This window comes from Mytilus edulis, unplaced genomic scaffold, assembly GCF_963676685.1.
Source record: "Mytilus edulis unplaced genomic scaffold, xbMytEdul2.2 SCAFFOLD_1093, whole genome shotgun sequence".
In the NCBI taxonomy this organism is placed as follows: Eukaryota; Metazoa; Mollusca; class Bivalvia; order Mytilida; family Mytilidae; genus Mytilus; species Mytilus edulis.
In genome coordinates, this window is record NW_027268485.1 from 1 (window position 1) to 23789 (window position 23789).

General features: G+C 30.2%; 1 long non-coding RNA gene and 1 pseudogene across 1 annotated transcript; both read right to left on the bottom strand.

The window, feature by feature from the left end:
* Positions 1-306: 306 nt before the first annotated feature.
* On the bottom strand, positions 307-23789 carry LOC139507581 (pre-mRNA-processing factor 40 homolog B-like; annotated as a pseudogene).
* On the bottom strand, positions 3321-5287 carry LOC139507582 (uncharacterized). The gene is made up of 2 exons (XR_011660761.1): positions 5235-5287; positions 3321-3361 (listed from the first exon to the last, which is right to left on the bottom strand). It is a non-coding gene; the product is annotated as an uncharacterized lncRNA (long non-coding RNA).

The window sequence follows — 23789 nt, forward strand, 5'->3', positions numbered from 1 at the left end:
AATAACTTCCACTTGTATGGCTTCACTTTCTTCACTTGATTTTTTTCACAAAACTTTACCTAAGAATTAAAAAACCAATGAACATGTAACTTCTGTTTAAACCACGAAAATTTATACCCACAAATAAAAGTATTTTCACAGGATATAAATCTAAATGACTGACGAGTAATATGCTCCATACCACATGTGTCTAGTGCAGGGTACAATAAAAGTGTCTGAAATACTGTTCTGTTTAATTCAAGTTTTAAGTATAGAAATACATATTTAATGAATAAAAAATAATCAAATTGTCATATAAAACATATATAATTTTTAAGACTCAACTATTTTATTGTTTTATTGCCTTCCAAATTATTGTTTATTTACATGATTGACAAGAACAATTTCTAATAGATTCCTCAAGTGTTTTTTGCCTGCAACTGGTTCTGCTGGTGTAAAATTGTAATTTTGACTACCAAAATAACAATGTCCATTTCAACATTTGACAAGTTTACAATACTGATAACCAGAAACAGACGGTAGTCTCACCTTCCACATTCCTTGCACAAACGACTAAAAATGAAGTCAACTATTTTTAATAGTTGGTGGTGTATAAAAATTGGAGTTATTTGTTAACATGCCTGAGATTCTTTACATAACCTGATTATACAGATTTTTCTGTATGCTACAAATTCTTAATTTAAAGCCATTTACAAGCTGTACACAATATATGAAAGATGAATGACATCAACAAAACAAACCTAATACATTGATGATAATTTAATGACAATATGTGATTGATGATGATGATGTACATAAAACTGTCTCATCTATTATCAATAGATATTAATCTGAACACAATTAAGTTCAATTCTAAAATCATTGCCACACTGTTTTTCAGACTTCTTGCCATATACTGTGGCACATCATTGAAATTGTTCAAGCATCAGCCTCTAACTGTTGTAACAAAAGTCTTCTCTTCTTCTCTAACTCTCCTTCATCACTACCTGACGACGCCCAATCATTGGCCTGAAAAACAAATAATATTACTTGCATACTATTAGAATAACAATGGCAGTTAATTTACCTTCAATTTTCAGATTTATTAGGTGTGCTTAATAACTTACAAACTAGAAATAGAAAGTAATCATTAAATGAATAGAACTAAGCTTCATGACTATATAAAGAGATAAATTTTCTCATTGTGAAATTTTATTTTCCTGTAGCAGCACTCAAGCAGTGCATGGAATACATATCTCTCAGTAAATACAATATTTTTAACTTTCTATTACCATCATGACTTCCTTTCTATTGATTCAAGGGTTCTTAGCACCAAAATTGAGATCCTCTCTTCAAAAGTTTTACATACACAGTTATGACATTGTTCATTTTAAAGGGAATACTAGCATCTGTGTCGTAGATGACTACTGTTATGTTCATTTTGGCATTGCTGTACAACTTGTCCTATATGCTTTTTTGAAAATAACTTATGTATATAAAAATAACGAGATGAGGTATGATTGCCAGCGAGACAACTATCCACCAACATTCAAATAAAGTGGATGTAAGCAATTATAGGTACATTACTAGTACATGATAGTTATCAAAATCTCAAAGAGTGTAAGGCTGAAAATAAAAATTAAATGTAACATTTCTTAAACTGTTGTCAAAATCATTCAATCAATATTGCAGTATAGAAAAGTGCACATGATAACTAATAATTCACACAGTGACAATTCTACTTAATATGAAAGATAGAAGCACAAAAGGTCTCAGTAGGACTAAAAAATCCTATAATTTAAAAAAAAGCTAAACGGAAAAAAGGGGTATAGTTTGGTGAAATATACATGATGACAAACAATTGTACTAAGTATTTTGGACATACAGACTCAGAGGAGGACTTATTATGCTACAATAGGCTTTTAAAAATTCAACATCCTATAACAAACATCTTCTTATCAAACTGTCATTATATTATGGTCCACTTAAGATGATGACAAACAAAACCACTCAGTATGAACTTTTTGGGCAAAAATGTCACTGAAGAATTGCATTCATTTAAAAGGCCTAATATAGTCAAATTCTAATAAACATGGCAAAATAGAAGGGCAAAATGCAAATAAAGATATTCTAAACACTTTCAGGCAAATCATCTGATAGGTGTAGCATTCACATGGTTTCATTATGCTACACTAGGCTAATATATTGCCAAAGTCCCATAAGTCTTGCCAAGGTGATTGATCTACATGTATAACTATGGACATTTGGTATGATTGCCAATCAGGCTACTATCCACCATAAGGAACATGTTGCTATCCTGTTTTTAAGATCGAATTTAAAACAACATATCCTTTCAAAAAGATAGGTCAATAAGAAACTGCCTGCTTCTAAGATATATCTATAGTAAATAGAGACTTTTCTACTAAGGACAAAGTGAAGACTTAAATATGAATATCTTGCAACCTTTTCTTTTCGTGTTTCCTGCTCATTTTTGTCTTTTTTTCTTTTTCTTTGAATGTTCTTCACCACCGCTCAAACTTGATTTAGATGGCTACAAATATTATAAATATGTCAAAGCAGAAGAGCCATCAATTAAATTCGCAACCTCAACGTTGAAAAAATTAACATGGAAGGAAAAAAAAAAAAAAAAAAGCCTTTGACATTCAGATTCTAATCATGTGACATAATTAATTAGTGCTAACCTGTAATAATGTATGATGTGACCCAAAGAGGTGACTGGGGGTATAGAAATATCTTTATATAGTCTGCTTCTACTAACTGTTATTTAATAATAGTTAGGTTAGAACATCTTATGTCAATTTGTTAATCTGTCAATGCCCCAATGCATTTTTATGTCAAACTATCAATATGATTATCTATCTATTGTCTTCTTGTCAATGGATCAACTTATCAATATTTAAGGTTACAATATTTACTGTCTGGTGTAGTAATAAACTAAGTCCTTACTTGAGGACTGTCAAGGCACCACATGTAAGATAGATATAAGATAGTACATCATACTATGAAGGCAAAATCAGATGAATGGAACTAAATGACAAACTGCTTAATGAATTTTAAATGAAATTAACCAGTCAGCTGAATTTTGTTATTATACAGAGCTGTTCCAGGAAACAACTAATGTGTTTATATTATACAGAATTGTCAATAGTATAGCTGTCAATGTAACTGTTGGTATACTATAAGCAAAAGGTTACATGTTAGTTTAATATAAAGATCATCCTTTCTCCCATTATTAATACATCAAACTAATTAGTGAATCTACAGAACACACTCAGATGTTATAACTTACAGATCTTTGATACATGTTTCTTCTTTTTAGACTTCTTTTTGTGTTTCTTTTTACTGTCATCCCTTTCATGATCTATAAGTATAAAAAGAGAAAATCTTTCCAAAATGTACACTTTTACATGTTTGATTGTCACTAACTGTTCCTGTTTTATGTTAATTATTATTTTCCTGCTTTCATGAACAAATTCATTACAGGACACCTAATACCATTCATTAAAACCACTCTATGTTGATGGTCACCCTCACTTTTCACCTCTTACATTGATATTATACAGAGAACATTGTTGGATGTGTACTGATTGATATTTTATTCCTAGAAACAAATTTTGTTTTGTTAGTTGTAATAGGCTTTGAACTAGCTTTCAGTTACTGTGAGTACTCTAAGATCTGTACTACATCTTTTTTGTTTTTGTTTATTATGGATGTTTTTAAATATCCTGCCACGTTCGGTCTGTGTTTTTATTAGATGTTTTTCTGCTTTGTATCAATCTGAAGAGATAAGCTCTTTTCAACTGATTTATCTTGTTTGTTATTTTGTGCTGCTGTCATACGGAAGTCCAAGGTTACGGGTAGGGCCAGCAAACATGTTTCACCACATTTTGTAAGTGCCTGTCCCAAGTCAGGAGCCTGTAATTGAGTGGTCGATGTCTGTTGTTATTTATCATTTATTATTAAGTACAGTTTGTTCTTGTTTTGGTCTGTTGCACAACTTTCCCATGTTAAGTGGGAGGATTGAGGCCCACTAACATAGATCATAAATGTTTTTGTTCCTTGTTTTGAACATATATCTGGCAGTAACATTTCTCATTTTGAGTTTTATATTTCTCATTTCTGACCCTTTATTAGCTTGCTAAGTAGTAAGGATTTGCTCATTGTTGAAGGCTGTACAGTAACCTATAATTGCTAATGAACTCCTAAATCATTTGATTTCTGATGGAGAGTTGACTCAGTGGCAATCGCATCACATCTTCTTATTTTTATATTCATTTCAAATTTTATATTCAAACTTTTTGGACAGGAAACATTATTTGATTCTAGCCACTACATGTATAGGATGGAGACCCATATTTCAAAACATGCAAATAACCATTATATAAGCAACAGGAAATTGAACAGTTTGGATAAAAACACAAATTATTTCACTGTCTTTTATCCACATCTTTTCTGACATTTAATAATTTTTATTACTTACATTTGAAAGAGATACGGACAAGATCTGGTAAGGATTTCAGTTAATTAAAAAATAAAAACAATAAACTAAGTTTACTACTAATATGTGTCCAATACCTTTGAGCTGTACAAATAAACTAGCAAAATTCTAAAAAAAACAAAAAACAAAATAATCTGGCTCTTGAGCAAATGATGTACTTTTTAAACAAAATAAAAAACTCATTTCTCTAAAAAGGAAATAATTTTTTGACGATCCAATGTTAAGAAAATTTTCATTCAAATAGATGATATTTAATTTTACTTTTATAAACAATGAAATGTTATAAAGATGTCAATTTACTTAACAAACTTGTAAAATAAAACCCTGTGGAACCTAAACCGTGCAAAAACCTGAAACCTGTGGACACTAAATTCTGACAAACATTACAGTTGTGGATAAAATAATCATAGATACATGTACCAGGAATGAAATTTTGTATTTGCGCAAGACGCATGGTTTGTCTACATAAGACTCATCTGTGTTGCTTGAATCTAAAATAGTTTAAAAGGCCAAATAAAGTACAAAATTTGAGGACCAAAAATTCCTAAAAGTTTTGCCAAATACAGTTGTTCTAAAAACATTTTTTTAAGAAATCCTAATACCTGTTTGTAACATTGAAAGTAAACATAGTTTCTAATCTCAATCAGCTGGAGGATCTGGATAAAATTCAGTAAATACTGTGTAGCTTAACAAAACATATCCCAACAATCATGCTTTATCCCTGTTATGTACTCACATTTAACACTGCTTTGAGAGACAGAAACGTCTTCTCTCCTGCTCATGTATCCTAAATTTCATCACATGTTAAAAGTGAGTACAAATAACCATGCAATTACAAAAGTTTGATGAAATATATCTTTATTCATTGACACCCATCAAGACACAATTTGATCAGGTCAAGTTTGTCTAATCAAATGAAAAAGAATAATTATTGTGATATTACAACTATGTCACAAAAAGAAATGAGAGACTGACTTTTTATGGTTAATTTCAGAGTTTTTACTTTAAGTTATAAATAAAAGAACTAATGTAAATAACAGTGCCACTTAACCAAGAAAATACCAGTGTTGTTTATAACTGTTCTTAAAGGAAGTTAATTTCAAACATTAGTTTATTTAGTTAATGTAAACTATAACTGAAAACTGGATGCAGAGCACAATGAAATTGACAAAAAATACAATATTCAATAACAAGAATATACCTGATTCAGAGAAGCAACTAGAATTTGTTCAAGCATATACATGATTCAGAGGCATAGGTTAGAATTTGAAAAAAGAATTTACCTGATTCAGAGATGTTACTGGGTGACCTTGATCGGGATTCTGATCTGTGTTTTCTTTCTTTTTTTCTTCTTTCTGTGTCTGGAGGAAGATGCTACAGTTTCTGCTTCAGATTCACTTTGCTGAAATTCAAATCATTGCATTGAGGCTAGTACAGTACAGAAATGTAAGGCAATATTAGGCGTTTCTATGATCACCCATCAGATTGACCCATTCAGGTACAATAGCCTAATTTACCTCCTAGTTGATATGATCTTGGTAGCTGTTTCAGACATGCTCATGTCACTGGATGCATTTAAGCCTTATTCTCATATTCTCACATATAAATAAATCACCTATCTTTTTTCTTGTTTCAGAGAATGAGGAAAAGTGGTAACTCTTTTAGAGTATGGTACCATTTAAACCCAATTATTCATGTTCTATATTTCTTTGTATAAAAAGGAACTTATGCATACTTTACTCACTGATTTGGATTTTGACCGTGAACGTCTAGTTTTATGTTTTTTTTGTCTTTTTCTTTCTTGAATGATGATGACTACATGATTCCTCTAGAATTTGTTGATATTCTCTAAACAATCGAATCCTTTCAGACTCCACTGTCACAGCTTGATAGGCGAGTCCTTCTCTAATTTCTCCCTAACCTACAAATAAATTATATAATGTTTAATGTTTACCACTGCTCTTATTCAATGCAACAAAACCAAACACTTCTTAAGTATTAATGAGGTATACAAAAGTTATTATTAGACATATTATTGTAACAGAATGGTTGCTAGTCTTCATAGAACTAATATTGTATAAAAATTTGAAAGGATAAATTAAAGCATATTGGAGTTGTAATAAGACAAGATCCCAGAGACAGTAGCAACATTATATTAGAATATATGTCTGAAACTGGCATATAAACATTATATTTTTAATTATAATTTTCAACTTTTACAAAAAAGAATCTCTACCCAGCATTAGCAATTGTTCAACATTTGAAACTGAAGTGAAGTGAAGTAAATTAAGTAATAGCAACCTTAAATCAAGATTTTATTAAAAATATAGACATGTTTTAGAAGTAAATCATAAAATTCATTAATAACTACAAATTAATACCCTTCTCACCATTTTTAATAGCTCACAGTAACAGTTAAGCAATGTTCGTTTGTGCACTTTCTTAAAATACAGAATAAATTATTACTTCAGTAGTTTTAAATTTTTTTTGGTTTAATTTACAACATGAAATAGTAAAGTGACAGAGTAGAAACATGTGTATAGTTTTATTCCGGTTCACAATTCATTGTATAAGCTACTCACATCTTCCATCTTGAAGTTTCATCAATCTGTGCTGGACCAGATTTTAACAGGTTTCTAAATGAACTCTCTATTTTTCTCAACTGTTTAAAAGATAAAAGAAATATATTGCTGCTGTGAATAAACAAGTTTAAATAATTAAAGAATAATTCAATTTTGGATGTAACACGTCTTCTGATTGGCTGACGTTGTTTTGTTTATCATATCATAGGACACAATTTTGTCATGTGACCATGACGTCATCAAAGTTTTTCATGATTAACGCCGGTTTAAAATGGAATTTAGAATTAAATTATAAGAAATAACTGTAGTATTATGTCAGTCTATTTGAAATAACATAACAAATGTGGTGCACACTGTTAAATAACCCACTACACGCGTTATTCAGTGTGCACCACATTTTTTAAGTTATTTCTTCATAGACAGAAAAAATATTAGTCATTACTTAAATAAATTACTGCTGTGAATATACAAGTCAAAATATAAAGACTACTGTAAATTCAGAATTATTGTTTCCACTTATTTTTGCGATATTTTTATTTTGTTAACAATGGTTAATATCAATATGTTTTTGAATTAATCTTTCAAAATAAAAACATCTCAAAATGTCAATTGAACCTTAGACTCATTCTTTAAAACCGTTATCAACAAGTGAAAATTTGGCTAACACTTTTATATTATGTATTTTTGCAATGTCTAGCATTGAACAACATATGGTGGATTATTGGTATATATATTTCCTTAAATAGAGTTTTCTTATACTTGGCCATAAAATAGATTTTTCCATGCTGTTTACAAAATTACAATCAAAAGTATGTGCATAATTAAACTCATCATAGATATCAGAATAGAAATTTTATATTGAAGCCAGACACATTTTTCCTCTACAAAAGACTCATCAGTGACCATCGAATCAAAAAAAGTTAAAAAGGCCAAATAAAGTACGAAATTGAAGTGGTTCAAGGACAAAAAAAAAATCCAAAAAGTTTAGCCAAATTAAGCTAAGGTAATCTATTCCTGAGGTAGAAAAGCCTTAGTATTTCAAAAATTCAAAGTTTTGTTAACAGTTAATTCATATAATTATGAACATATCAATCACACAAGTAGTTCAAAATTGATGAAATTTCCAAAGATTGTTCATAAAAAAAACAAAAATAAAATATGACAATGTAAGTTTTTAAAAATAAAAGAAAAAATGGTGTTACCAACCTTGTTTTCTTGCTACAAGAAAAAAAAATGAAAATTTCTCTATCATTTCCAATTTTACTATTTGAGTAATCTCTTCTTAACCCTTTCAACGCTATACACGGCATATGCTGCAATGACTTACACCGGTCGCCCCTGCTATTCGTGGCATATGCCGAGATGACAATGGATTAATCATCAGGACTCTTAAACCATTCGGTTGTCATTCGGGACCCCTCTAGGCTAGGTTGACAATTTGATTCAAACAAATGCAAATATTAGGTTTTTAATAAATCAGTCTAAAAGTGCAATTAATCAATATTTTTTTCTTTATTCGAGTAAAGAGACTTGCCCAATAATTGCCACAATCTGTCTCAAAATTGTCAGATGTAATCAAAGGAATAGACCTATTTGCTATTTGACAATCTAAGATGGTGGTATACAGTGTATTTATAACATCAGTTTTTGACATCATTATACATGAAGTTTAGTGAATAACTTTATTTTCTGACATAACATTAAGTTTAAAACTGTAGGAAAATATAGGCTTACTTTATCAAATGTAAAACATTTTTGTGGAAAATTTTTGGTTGGCTATATAGGGAATCACTGAAGCGTGACAAGAGGCCCAAATCTGACATAGTTTTATGACATAAAATTGGGTAAATAAGATGTAATTGGACAGTTTATAAACAGAATTAAAATTTTTAAGTTTTTGAAGCTAGTAAAGATGTAACTCACCTTTCTTGCCTTCTTCTTTCAGTCTTTCTTTCTCTCGTGCCTCTGCTTTTTCTATTAGCTATAATTTTACAAAATATTTATAAAGAATAATACTTCCATGTTTATTAAGTTTCTAACTATACTCACCAAAATTTGATTTTTTTTTCTAATAAAGTATTTATCATTGCATATTATTCTACTACTAAATCTTTGTCAAACAAAGGTAAAAATAAAAAAATACTTTGAATTCTTCATCAATTCTAAACATTTTACAAAATGGTATTGTTTACATGAATTTATTGTTCTATTATATCAGAAACATATATATTGACGGGACTTGAAACTACCTAATTGTAGCCGATTTCTTCGTCAGGTCATAGTTAATAAAAGACATAATAAGAAAACAGACATGCGTTAAAAAAGTACTCGCTATTATCATAATAATACCTGATAATATCAATAAAATGTCAGTCAAACTAAGTTTTAAAGTGATGCCAGTGTATTGAACTTATAATCTGATGCTTCAAATTTATAATAATTGCATTCATTTTATCAGAAAGTTACAGAATGCAAACAGCCAAACAGGGTAATACAAAAAAGATATTAAAAAACATTTTACATAAAATAAATCACATTTATTTTGGTCATTTCATATGACAAAATATATCAACTTTATGACCAAACTTGTATTTATTTAGAATTAGAATAATGTGGTTAATTTATTGAGTACTTCTGATACTTTTTTCAATCAGACACTACCAAATTTAATAAATCTTGCGAAGTTTCGTAAATTTCGAGATTTTATCAATTTTATATAGAAAAGCCTATCAGATTCATTTCCCGTTTATATATATACCGTTCCAAGGTTATATAGAACTTTTGTCTTAAAAATTAAGCTTATAGTTGGAGCAGCTATAGCATTCCTGCGATAAAATTTATTGCAACCAAGAAAAGATTTATCAGTGTCAGAATCAGTAAATTCTAAATATTTTTCCAGTTAAAAACTTACACTGTTATATGTGAGTTTGATATTGCCAGAATCCAAACCAATTGCTCTTTTATCCTCAGCTATAACATAGGCCAGATCTTCAAATGATGTGGTCAGATCAATGCTAAAACCTTTGTCCTAAAACATCAAATAGAAACAATGATGGTTACAATAATTCTATACATTCTAAAAATACTACTGTATTAAAGTTTTTTGAAGATGAACATACACAGATTGCATTCTTGAACAATCAAGGTTACATTCAGCAAATTTGTAGAGGTCAAAGTTAGGTCAATCCTGTCAGACAGCTATGGACATCTTGTATTAATTCTATGATCAAAATATGCTTCACTTATACTTAACTGACCTATCAAAAAACTTTAGCATAAATCTTTGAAGCATGAAAATGAGGTCAAGTCATTACACAAGTGGAAAAAAGTTATATCTATTCTTGTATGAAAGAATTACAACCAGAAATTGAAAATATATATTATGTACACTATCTGTAGAATTATTTTGAAATCATAAAGTTAACATTTGTAAAATCTTGCAACTTGTCCATTGAGGAATTTAGTGCTTACAGCTATTCTTTGTCTTATAACATATACATTACTAACACTGATATATATCTTACTCGTAATATTTCTTTAACAACTTTCTTTTCATCATGAAATCTTGCTTTCAAATCTTCAACATAAAACTTAAATAAATCTAAAGGCGTGGAACCTGCAAATAAGAAAATACAACAATTACAAATAAAATACAATATCATCATTACCCGTTATATAAATATTGTTGTAGTTGTAATGTGTCAAATCTATAATTTCAATACTTATAAATTAGCAATAGATCTTTTTATGCAATTGCTGAGTGTTTAATGATGTACCAAGAAAAGGGCTATTTACAATGTAAAATAAACCATGGATTCATTTATTTTTTGTTGATACCAAATTATCTGAATTAAAGAAAAAATTGTGGCTTTTTGATTTTGGGTTTTGTATAACTCTGCATAAAAGCCTATAGAAGATCATTAAGATACAAGTCTTGTCAGGAGTAAAATATTAACACTTAGTAACTGTTTTTTTTCTACTTCATAGGAACCACTAAGCAAATTGTCTGATAAAAGAAACAGAACTAACTTTCCTTTGGTAATGCTTAATTCAACACTTCATGTGATAACCTCAATATAAGATTAGAAGATAAACGTTAATTTATTATGCTATATTGGATTTAAATCTTAAGTTTCTTATTAAAATTTGTCATTGAAATCCCTTTTTAACCTTCAATATTAATATGTTTTACAATATGTTTATACCTGGTTGTCCTAACATATTTGTAAATCTGACCCATCTTGTGTGATGATAGGATACAGGTCCATCCATAAAGACATGGAATTTAGTTTGCCTGTTCATGTAACTCATACCAGTAATACCTTCAAATAGGGCAAATATACAAAACATTATTTAGATACATTCTAGTTACTGACACATAATCAAATCAATGCTTTAGTGTTTTCGTTTGTAACTTATAGATAGATTATATCTACAAGCATAAAGGTCCATTCTATGAACATGATAAATTAAATCCAGCATATTTGATCAACAAGAATGTGTGCAGTTGTACACTGATGCCCAGTCTCAATCATTTTCTATGTCAATGGACCGTGAAAAACTCTAATTTGGCATTACAGTTAGAAAAGATCATATCTAAGGCACATGTGTAATCATTTTCAAGTTGATTGGAGTTAAAATTCATCAAAAACCAACTTGACCAAAATTTTTAAACTGAAGCAGTACAGATGGACAGAATAAATATAATGCCCTAGGGTGGGCATAAAAACATATGACACAAATATATTAAATACTGGAATTTAGATTTAACTGCTTTTCAGAGCAAGTTTATGGTACTTTATTTACAGTAATTTTTTTAGAATCAAAATTAAATATCTTGAAACTGGTCTAAAAACATGTCTTTGTTAAGACTGTATCACAACCTCTAAATGTCTTATTAACAACTCTTTTTATTCGTAATTTAAATTCTTATGAATTTTACCGCTCTCCATTAAGATTTCTGGAAATTACAAATAAAGTTCCTTTTCCTTTTTTCAAACGAGAAAACACAATGAGATCAGAATCCTGCAATATTAATGGAATCATACTAACCAGAAAACCTTCCCTATTTTTCCTTTGTTGTCGTTTCATCCTGCGTCTTTCACGTTCTTTTTCATCATCATATTCTTGTTCCAACATTCTTATGTGTTCCTCAAAAGCTATCAATGCATCTTCTTTATCCATATCTAAAAGTATTAGTAAATAAAATTGAGAATGGAAATGGGGAATGTGTCAAAGAGACAACATCCCGACCATAGAAAAAAAAAAACAACAGCAGAAGGTCACCAACAGGTCTTTAATGTAGCGAGAAATTCCCGCACACGGAGGCGTCCCTCAACTGGCCCCTAAACAAATATATACTAGTTTAGTGATAATGAACGCCATACTTATTTCCAAATTGTACAATAGTCTGAAAGAACTATCTAAATCAAGATTTATTTTCTTTGTACCCTAAGCTTTTCTAGATCTGTGATGAAAAAAGCATTTAGATTCCAGAAAACAGAAAGTAGGCTGTACTTCTAACCACCATTGTGCTATTGAACACAGCTAGGCAAATCAGGGATATTAAACCCAAATCTAATTATAGCAACAGTGTTCTAATACTTACTATGTAAAATCTGGGTCATCTGTAAACCGGGGATTATCTAGTAACATCTGCTGTGCTTCAGACCATGTTGTACAGTATGTTAAATTAGGCATGCTGTCTAAAATCTCAGCAAACACTTTGGTATTTCTTTTTCTTAAAGTTTTGGCTTCTTCCTGAAAAGAAAGTTTGAATTGTAACTTGTAGTTGAAAATTAATTAATGTGGTTTAAAATTAAATAATGTAGTTGAAAATTAAATAATGTAGTTGAAAATTAAATAATGTAGTTGAAAATTAAATAAACAGGTTATTTGGACTGCATTCAGATAGAAACGATGACAGATTCAAAGTGTCATGACTTTAATAACAACCACTGACATATAACACAGAAGAAACTCTTGACCTCAGGTCAATACAGTCAATACATAGTGTAAGCCTGTACAGGAGCCTGATATTCGGTGATTATCATTTCCTGCTCTAAATCATATATGTTTTCTGTTTATAATTAAATTAGGCTGTTGGTTTTCTAGTTTGAATTGTATAATATTTGTCGTGTAAAGGATTCAATTGAAGGTCACATGAATACAGATTCAATGAGGTAAATTTTTTCACTTGAAAGTGAATAATTCATCATCCATGTTTCTAAGCATATATGACAAAATTGAACCATACTGGGCTGCTCAAAACAAACCATTATTTTACTACTTCACTCTCATCAATAATTGAACAAAGATATCATATTTAAATATTTTTATATATCTCGTAGCTAGTGCCCTTTAATCTGAATTAAATTTATCTTTCCTTCACTCACAACCTAACAAAATTGTGGTTCATTCCAAAGATTATTCTGAATGTCTGTATTACAGATAATGGATATACGATACTAGAGCAACATAAAAATAAACATGCACCTAACACCACAGGAATCTGAGATTATTTTCGTTCATGAATTTTAAAGATATATGGGTTTTTCGCAATTCAACATTAAAGGAGTGTAGTTATATCACAAGTTATGGCATAAACCAATAACTTATTTATCAAGCAGCTATGATTTAAAGTTGGTGAGAAAATTTGATAAAAATGTCCTATTGTGCGATGTCATTCAACAAACAAAGTATAACAACTAAGGAACTGAAATAAGTGTCACAAGGAACGTCATAACCAATGAAATTTTATGCTTTATATCAAGAATCTACCGGTACATGTACATGTACATGTATTTGCTGAGAAAATGTGACAAATTTGTTAAAGAAAAATGAAGGGAGGGAACCCACCATATTCCCCTTCTTTAAAGAATTTTCACCCAGTACATCCCCCTCCTTGAGACCAGAGGTATAAAAAAAACATGCAATAAATTCTAGCAACTCTAACTTTATGTTCTGTACCTACAGATTGGTGCATATTGAACCGTAACAAAAAAAATCATTCTCACTGAGTTAAGATCTTGCAATTTTGTAAGAGGAATGACTATAACAGCATTATACTAAAACAGGCCAAAATAATTTGGACTGCTTTAGACTTCTTTGATGAAAAAGAGTTATTTTTATATAAATTCATTTCCTTTAATGTATACACAATTATAACTGATTTTTTGTCACACTGCTTAATTTTATGCAAAACATTCATTGATAATGGCAAATATTTATATTTGCAACTACTTTAAATTGTATATTTAGATCTGCACCAATCTGTAAGCTATCCAAAGCCTTACCCACCACCCATAAGGAGAAAATGTCCCTAATGCAATATCATGAATAAGGTCAATATGATAATGGAAAAGACGAAAAGATGAATATTTCAGATATTACAAAGTATTAGTTTTTCTTTGTAAATTCCTTTAAATTAAGTATTTAATTCATTTTTCAAAATAAGTATCAAATAAAATATTCCTTTCATTCATGATTTACAAAATTAAAAAGGTATAATTGATTTCCTCATTTTTTCTTACCCCTAATATTTCCTGAGAAAAGTTTATTTGAAATAATAGTCAATGGAGTTTAATTAATATTTTTCTAACACTTATAATTTCAATATTGCATTCAAAATTCAATAGTGGATTAGTGGTATCAATGCAAGTCACATGATCAATTGAGATCCAATATCTTGATTAACCATACTTAAAAAAATCTTTATTTTATTCAACAGCAAAAAAGACTTGTATAGTATTTTTTGTAGAAGTAAAATGAGATGATTAGTAGGAGCAGTAAAGGCTAGGTTAATCTACTGATGCTGATTTGACTGATAATTAAATACAGGTTACTACAGAATAAATATCTATATAAAACACCAGCAATATTAATATAATGTTTAGTAGCAGTGTATATTACTAAGTGTAATGAAATAATGTATGTGTGTGATTTTGTCACCTTTTCTCTCTTAGCAAGCATGTGTATGACATCATCAAATAGATCCCTTCGATCTCTGTCAGGTACATTGGCCCAAACATCCAGGTGACCAAACATGTCATCTGCTTTCCTGAAAGCATAAAACAAAAATCTGATCAGATATAAAAAACACATAAAATGCCATTTTTTATTCATCAATGATTATATAAAGTTGGTCAAGTGTCATTATGGTTCAATCAAATACATACATACATAAACATAAGCATATGTATTTAAATGATTGTTGTTTTATGGGTTATTATGAACAGATATAAATAAATTCAATATATTTAATTCCAACCTAACTTCTCTATCAGGAACATTTAACACCGAAACCTTGAAACCATGTGACCATATTGCTTCAGTGAACTATAAGGTATGAATTTATCTCATTGTTGAAGGCCATACTGTTGCCTATAATTTCTTACATCCACTTATTTGTACCTTGATGGATAGTTGTCTCATTGGCAATCATACCACATTTCCTTTACTTCAAATATGGCAGGTTTAGGACAGACATACACAATACTTTATAAAGTCATTAGAGAGCATCATTAAATGCAGTGGCAGAAACAAATAAGAAAATGTCTTTATCATCATACCTTGAATATATTCTAAATTTCAAAAGTAGCAATTGTTCATTTATATGCAATCAATAATGAGAAGTGTGTTTGAGTGAAATGTATTTGACTGTAGAACTAATAGTTTACCAATATTTAATGTTTGAGTTCATTTTATCACAACTCAGTAAGAACTGCTCTAAATCTTCTTTGTTCTGCTTAGCTCTAAGTCTCTGTTCCTCCTATCCAAATGACAAACAAAGCCAATTAATTTATCATCAACATATCACTATATTTTGATTCAGTTACACATTTCTCAATATAGATTATCATCTTTGTCAATCATCTCTTTTAAAGAGCACCACTGGTAATTTATTTGTATTGTTTCACATTTATTTTGACTTAAAATAGTGAAAACTTTGTTGCTGAAATTTTTAGGTCAGATATTCACCATTATCATAAGTCTTTTGAGTTTAAAATAACATCTAAAATCAATTCTGTGACCCTAATATCAACTATATATTATCAAAATTCATGAAGAAACAACATATAAATGTTAAAGAAAAATTTCTAAACACTATAGACAATACCATAAAATTGAGAAAGGAAATGGGGAATGTGTCAAAGCGACAACAACCCGACCATAGAGCAGACAACAGCTGAAGGCCACCAATGGGTCTTCAATGTAGCGAGAACTCCTGCACCAGTCCTTCAGCTGGCCCCTTAAAAAATATGTATACTAGTACAGTGATAATGGACGTCATACTAAACTCCGAAATTATACACAAGAAACTAAAATTAAAAATCATACAAGACTAACAAAGGCCAGAGGCATCGACTTGGGACAGGCTCAAAAGTTAAACATGTTTATGAGATCTCAACCTCCCCTATACCTCTAGCCAATGTAGAAAAGTAAACGCATAATAATACGAATAACCAGTTTGAATTGATAGGTTGCTACTCAACTCACAAAAGTCCATTTTTTGGTGTGTACTTAATTGGAGAACATAATCAATCCTGCTATCAACATTATTCAAATATTATTATTAAACAACTGTGATAGATTTCTACATACCTTCTCTTCTCTTGCCCTCTTTGTCTTATATTCATTGAATGCTTGTTTCCTTTCGTTCAGCTGTTTAAGAGCTCCATATCTAGGGTCATTAACTATCACTTTCAGAGCTTGTTCCCATGATGCAGTAGACGACACACCCTATTAAAATACATACTACTATGAAATTTATTTAAAGTTAGCACTGTAATCAATCGACTTGGTCTGATAGTAAGAGATCACCTCTCCATTCATTTAAAACAGTAGATGAGATGAACATAATTGTTGATAAAGAATTTTTAAAACTTTTGGTTTTACTGAGAAGTTACAAATACTTTTTTTCTATGAACTATATACATTTTGAAATAATGAATTAGAATAAATACCCTGACCCTGACGTGTCTGCAATATTTTACCTTATCACGAAGCAGGTTTTTGAATGCTTCCATCGCCTCTTTTTTATTCCTAAATACAAGTGGAGCTTGTTCTTTTTTCACTGGTCTTTCTTCTTCACTTTCACTGGAACTGAAAGACAACAACAAATTTCACAACCATTCTGTGAAGTAATTTAAGAATTTCATGTGTCTTAAAATCACTGAAAAAAAATTTAACACTATCTCCCTGTAAAGAATCCTTGCAGCAATTCAGTACAAAGCCTGTTATAAGAAAAGATTACAGAATCTAGTGGCAGTTAAGCACTTCAATCTGGTTGACTTCTTTGCAAAATCAAACTTTTGGTATAAATTGTTTTTTTGTGCTTGTTGTGAATATGCATGAAATATTTGCCTCTGGATATTAAGTAAGCAACAATCAATCATTTAAATGGAATTGCTCAAGTACAAAGGTCAACTGTAACAAAAGTCATAGATAATCTTACCTGCATATTACACAATTTCATCATAAACTTCTAGCATGGTTAAGAGTAGGTGAAAACTTTTTTTTTTTTTTTATCTATTAGTCTCAGGACTGGTGTTAAGTTTAAAGAGTGTTATGCTTAAGGAAACTCACACAAGTTTTTTTCAAATAAAATCTGAGAGCTTTAGTTAGGTCATAATAAGGTAATGAAGAACAAAGCTCTCACATAGTGCTGCTGTAAAAAAACCCAGAAAGACTACTAATGAAGAATGCAAAACAATGGAACAGATCACAATGACTCCAAGAGGTACTGTGAGCTATAACACACCTATATAAAACTTATGCATAATGAACTAAAATAGAAATTGTGTCTAATAAAAGAGCTCCCTACCTTTCTGCTGTGTCAGCATCAGCTGGCTGTGTTATTCCAGAATTAGGAGGAGGTAATTCAATAGATGCTAGTGTAGCTTCCATGGCTGCCTGGATGGCAGATGATGGTTTTGATGGCTGGTTTGGTGCTGTTGTTGACTTTGCTGATGAATCTGTGGTATCATGGCCTGTATTTCTATTAACATACAATAACATTGAAATATTCTCATTTTCAATTAATTTTAGCTTTTTAATATTTTGTGTTTTTAAAAGCTACTATTTTTTTCCCTACAAAATACAATGTCATTATAATTCAATGGATATATAGTGTTAATGGTACAAAAACATAACAAAAATCAGTATTATGCATGTAATTCAGAGTTCAATGCTATTTTATGAGTAATAAGCATATAATTCTATAGGTCTATGTTGTATAATGAGTAATATATTTGTAGTTTCAGAGGTTAATGCTGTTTAATGGTAATATATTTGTTTATAGATCAATGCTCTTTAACCAGTAAAATGCATGTAAATTGCTGTTTTTCACATCAAATTAGGTTTCAATATTTCGACTTAGTTTAGGCGAAACAAAAAACCTCATATCGTTGGAAGTATGTTTAAAAAACAAAAATCCACAGCAATTGCAACAAATCCCGCTGGAACAGTCACACTTAAATTCCAAAGTCAACTCTGTCAACCTAAATCATTATCACATATTCCCAAAATACTAGTAATATATAAGGACTTTTCTACAATCACACTATGATTTATAATGCTTGTTCATTCAATAATTTTTTTATCTAAAAATTTATTTGTTTTTGTTTATGTGTCATATATCTTATAAATTTCTTTATTATTATTCTTGTTATAGATGAAAAATTCAATTCACATTGTTAACAAATAATTGAAATTAAAATAATCTGAATATTTTTATATAAATACTTACTTGTCTTGTTTGCTCATAGCTAAAAAATAAATAATAATGTCAGTATAACTCTTGAAGAGGGTTATTTTCGTGCAACGTGATCACCGTTTTTTATTTCACGTTCAACATGTTTTTACTTTTATTTGATGTTCAGTCGTGCAAGACGGGTGCCTCGTTCAACGTGTTCTGCTTATTTAATTTTACGTGCATCGTGATTTTCAAAGTCTTATTTTGCGTGATCGGTATTTTTCAAATAAAATTCAAAAAACTTGGCAGGGATCTTCAAGAAATACGTTTTTTAAACGCCGTAAACCAATTATAACATTAATGTGTATACTAAATCGGGAAAATCAAGTAAAACAAAGAGTTAATATATACAAGAATACAGTGATTGAGTCATAAAAAGGTTCACATAAAAGTATTTATTTTTCGTGCAACGTTCATTACAGAAATTATTTCACGTTCAACGTGAAATTATGTCTTATTTCACGTTTTTTTCGTGCAAGCATCCCCCTTTACCATCCTCCTTGAAGAACATGAACAATTCAGATGGGTGAAAGCTTTATATATAACAGTGTTTTCCTAGGCTATTCATGCATTGTGGTACCACTACGCATAAGATTCGGCCGCCATGCATTTATAATAGCCCCATGCATCCCGCTATGTGTGAAATTTTTATTATCTTAATATAATGTGAAGTGACAAAACTCGGCAGGTGTTTCAAAATCACTGGACTGATAATTAATCATTATTAGATCTGATTTTACAACCACGTTGATTAGATAGAACAACAGTCAATGCTTCGATTACATAATAGAACTCGGGAGTTCAAATTGTTTTATTGATAAATATTATGGCCTCACACAGCTTCCAAATAGCCTTCCGTTGAACATAAAAAGTAATCCTTTTGCAGCATAAATTTTACATTTTTAAATCATGTTTGACATCGATAAATTTATTGATTTATTTATATATCAAGCGCAGTTGATTAGTTGTAACAGAGAATAGTATACAAATCATTGGTTTGAAAAATGATATAACTTTGACCTCTGTAGCAGAGTTCAAACAATAAATGAGTCACTGAATATTTCAGATCGTCTGTTGTTGTGATGGATGATGTCAAAGATTATTTTATTTTTTAAACTGATCTTTCAAATTAGTTTTATTTAATCCAAAAGAAAACATTGATTGACTGTACCTTAAGTTGAATATCTATATCCAAATTAAATTTATTAAAAGGGCTGTAACCCATGATCACAAATTGAATGCTTTGTTTACAGTTGTTGAATGCCATGTGCTTTTTGGAGGGAAAATTTTAGGAAAACCCCTTAACAGGAAACAGTTACATTTCATTGCTATTTATAGACAGTAAGAATTTCCTTTTGATTAACTGCTCAGATTTATAAATGAAAAACTAATTATTTCTTACGGTGAAACTGATAATACTTTAATACTCTACACCTAGGGGTTTGTAAAATGAAACGGGGGGACTGTTTTTTTGGGGGGGGGGTTATTTTTTCATAATATAACAAATATATTAAGCTCACCAGTCTGAAAAGAAATGGTTGAATGGATTTTAATTCTGAAAAACTCAATGTAGTTATTATTTCCATTAAAAATCTGAAACAAGCTATATATATAAGGTATTTCAAACATATATTATTGGCTTTATAAGAACATTAAAGACTGGTATGTACCTGTAGTAAAAAAATAACCTGGTAGAGCTTAAAAAAAAATTCTACAGGGGCCCTTGGAAAGAGCTTTTGAATCCAGACTAACCTTTTGAGAAAATGTTAAGTATTGTTCCAGACTGTCTTGCAGATTATTGTTAAGTTTTTAAGCAGACTTACACAATTCATTTCAATAGTGTAATAAAAATAATTCTACAAAACAACGCACACGCCGCATTGCAAATTCACCTTAAACCCACCATGCATCAAAAATTTTCTAGGGAAGACACTGTATAATAATTAAATAATAATTAAAAAGGTCATAATAATATTCATAAAAGAACAGAATTCAATTTCCCCTGTTGTTCCACATATTTAAACTTCCAAGGACAAGGACTCCAATATATATTTTGGTTTTTCTTCCAAATTATTCATAAATATCCCACAAGAAATGAAGGTATAAGATCACTTACAATGAAAATTTCCTTAAGAATTTAATTCCTCTAAAAATCAGTAAAGATTATTGAACTCATCCAAGACTTTGTTGAAACAAATTCCATTAAAATCTTGCAAAAATGTAGGGTGCTTACAATGATTTGCAATTTTTCACATATATATTAATTAGATTTCAAATGGGCATAATTCCTATAAAAATAGTTGATGGTACTGATTTTTAGACTTTTTCTCAGATATTGGTGAAATATACCTTTGATAAGAAACATTCATATCAAACTCTGCTAATTCCTTTTGCAAGTTTGTATGAATGAGTGGATCAATCACCATACAAATATTTATACTTGGTCTATTTAAAAAAGCCAAGGGAGACATTATTGCTGATGTTTTACATTGTACATCAAATGAGTGTTTCTACCTTCTAATTCTTCCAATTCTTTTGGTTTAGTCCATCTGGATTCTTTTGTTTCTGTATTGTGGTAATATACTTTTCCTGTATCAGATTTATATACCTTCCAAGGACACTGTGATAGCTTTAGCTGAAATGTACATAGAGTCATATGAAGAGTTAGTTGATAATTTCTACTTGCCCTGTCAATAACTTATATCTAATTTACCATGTTTAATGTATTTTTCGATAGAAGAATAAAAACTGATCAGCTCAGAGACATAATAATTAAGTATCTCAAATAAAAAGTCACTTAATGATTAAACAGAATTGAATGTAAATAAAATAAGCTGTTGAAATAGGGCTGTTCATGGTTAGTTCAGCCATATTGGATAAGGGGCAGATTTTTTTGAAAAGAGGTGGAAATAGTTGAAAGTCCTATGGCCTGTTTCTAAGCAACTGCTCTGTTTTAATGAAGTGTTCTCGTATTTTTCACACCATTATTACCTCCATTATGAAAATCTGCCCCCCTATCCAATATGGCCGAACTAACTGTGAAGAGCTCTATTCTTCCAGTTAAACTACAACCAAAACTTTGTCTTTCATTTTTCACAAAAAGCACCAATAATGAGTTGAGAACAGCATTTATAAAGACATGCTTTTGTCTAATTCAATTTAAGACTACTATAATCATACTTTCTGCCTTTGTTTTAAGATCATCTGGTTTCTCCCAGCTGGAATGTTTTGTCACAGAGTTATAATAGTATGTCCTGCCATCTGGTGCCTTGTGTTCTGACCACACACTTTTCTAAATTTAAAATCAACATGTTATTAACAAGCCAACAATTTAAAAGCACACCAACATGTTATTAACAAGCCAACAATTTAAAAGCACACCAACATGTTATTAACAAGCCAACAATTTAAAAGCACACCAACATGTTATTAACAAGCCAACAATTTAAAAGCACACCAACATGTTATTAACAAGCCAACAATTTAAAAGCACACCAACATGTTATTAACAAGCCAACAATTTAAAAGCACACCAACATGTTATTAACAAGCCAACAATTTAAAAGCACACCAACATGTTATTAACAAGCCAACAATTTAAAAGCACACCAACATGTTATTAACAAGCCAACAATTTAAAAGCACACCAACATGTTATTAACAAGCCAACAATTTAAAAGCACACCAACATGTTATTAACAAGCCCAACAATTTAAAAGCACACCAACATGTTATTAACAAGCCAACAATTTAAAAGCACACCAACATGTTATTAACAAGCCAACAATTTAAAAGCACACCAACATGTTATTAACAAGCCAACAATTTAAAAGCACACCAACATGTTATTAATAAGCAACAATTTAAAGCACACCAACATGTTATTAACAAGCCAACAATTTAAAAGCACACCAACATGTTATTAACAAGCCCAACAATTTAAAAGCACACCAACATGTTATTAACAAGCCAACAATTTAAAAGCACACCAACATGTTATTAACAAGCCAACAATTGTATACTTTTGTTCTGATAAATGAGGAATAATTAATGAACTTAAGGCTGTTAGTTTTCTCGTTTGAATTGTTTTACATTGTAATATCGGGGCCATTTATAGCTGACTATGCGGTATGGGCTTTGTTCATTGTTGAAGGCTGTACAGTGACCTATAGTTGTTAATTTCTGTGTCATTTTGGTCTCTTGTGGACAGTTGTCTCATTGGCAATCATACCACATCTTCTTTTTTATATTCACATCAATTGCCAAGTATTCAGACCTCACAAAACATATTACGACTAGAAATTGATATTGTAATTGATAATTTAAGTTTATACATAAAAATGTTTATGAATTATTTTCTCATAAAACTTTTGAAGACAAATTTTGAAAAGTGATGTTTCAGAAATTAAAATTTAAAACAAAAGCATTTCAAAGGCCACAACTGTACTAAAACTTTTATATTACAGACTTTGAACATAAATGCAATCATGATAAATATAGCAGGGGTAAGTTAGGTTTACCTTTTCCTGTTTACCGTCACCAGATGAAGGAGAATTAGATGCTGAACCTGTCTGTGCTACAGCTGCCACGACGGGATTTACTCCTGCAAAACAATTTATAAGTTTTTTTTATTATACCTTTGTGGACAACATTTAAACATGATAAACGTATTAAAAACTAAACTCCATTTAGTGTTGAATATGTACATTGAGTCATGACAGGGTGTTAACTCCTGTCACAATTTGCAATGTGCAGTAAAACCAACTTATTTTCATGGACACTATTTTGTGTTTCCCTTTTCTAGTTCTGTGAAAAAAAAATGACTGACTAGGAATCGTAGCTCTTTATGAGGAGATCAATTCCCCGAAAACATACAATATAAATCATGAAAGCTAATGTCACCTGCTAATATGCACCTGTCTAATTCTGCTAAAGAGTGAAGGAATGTGACCAT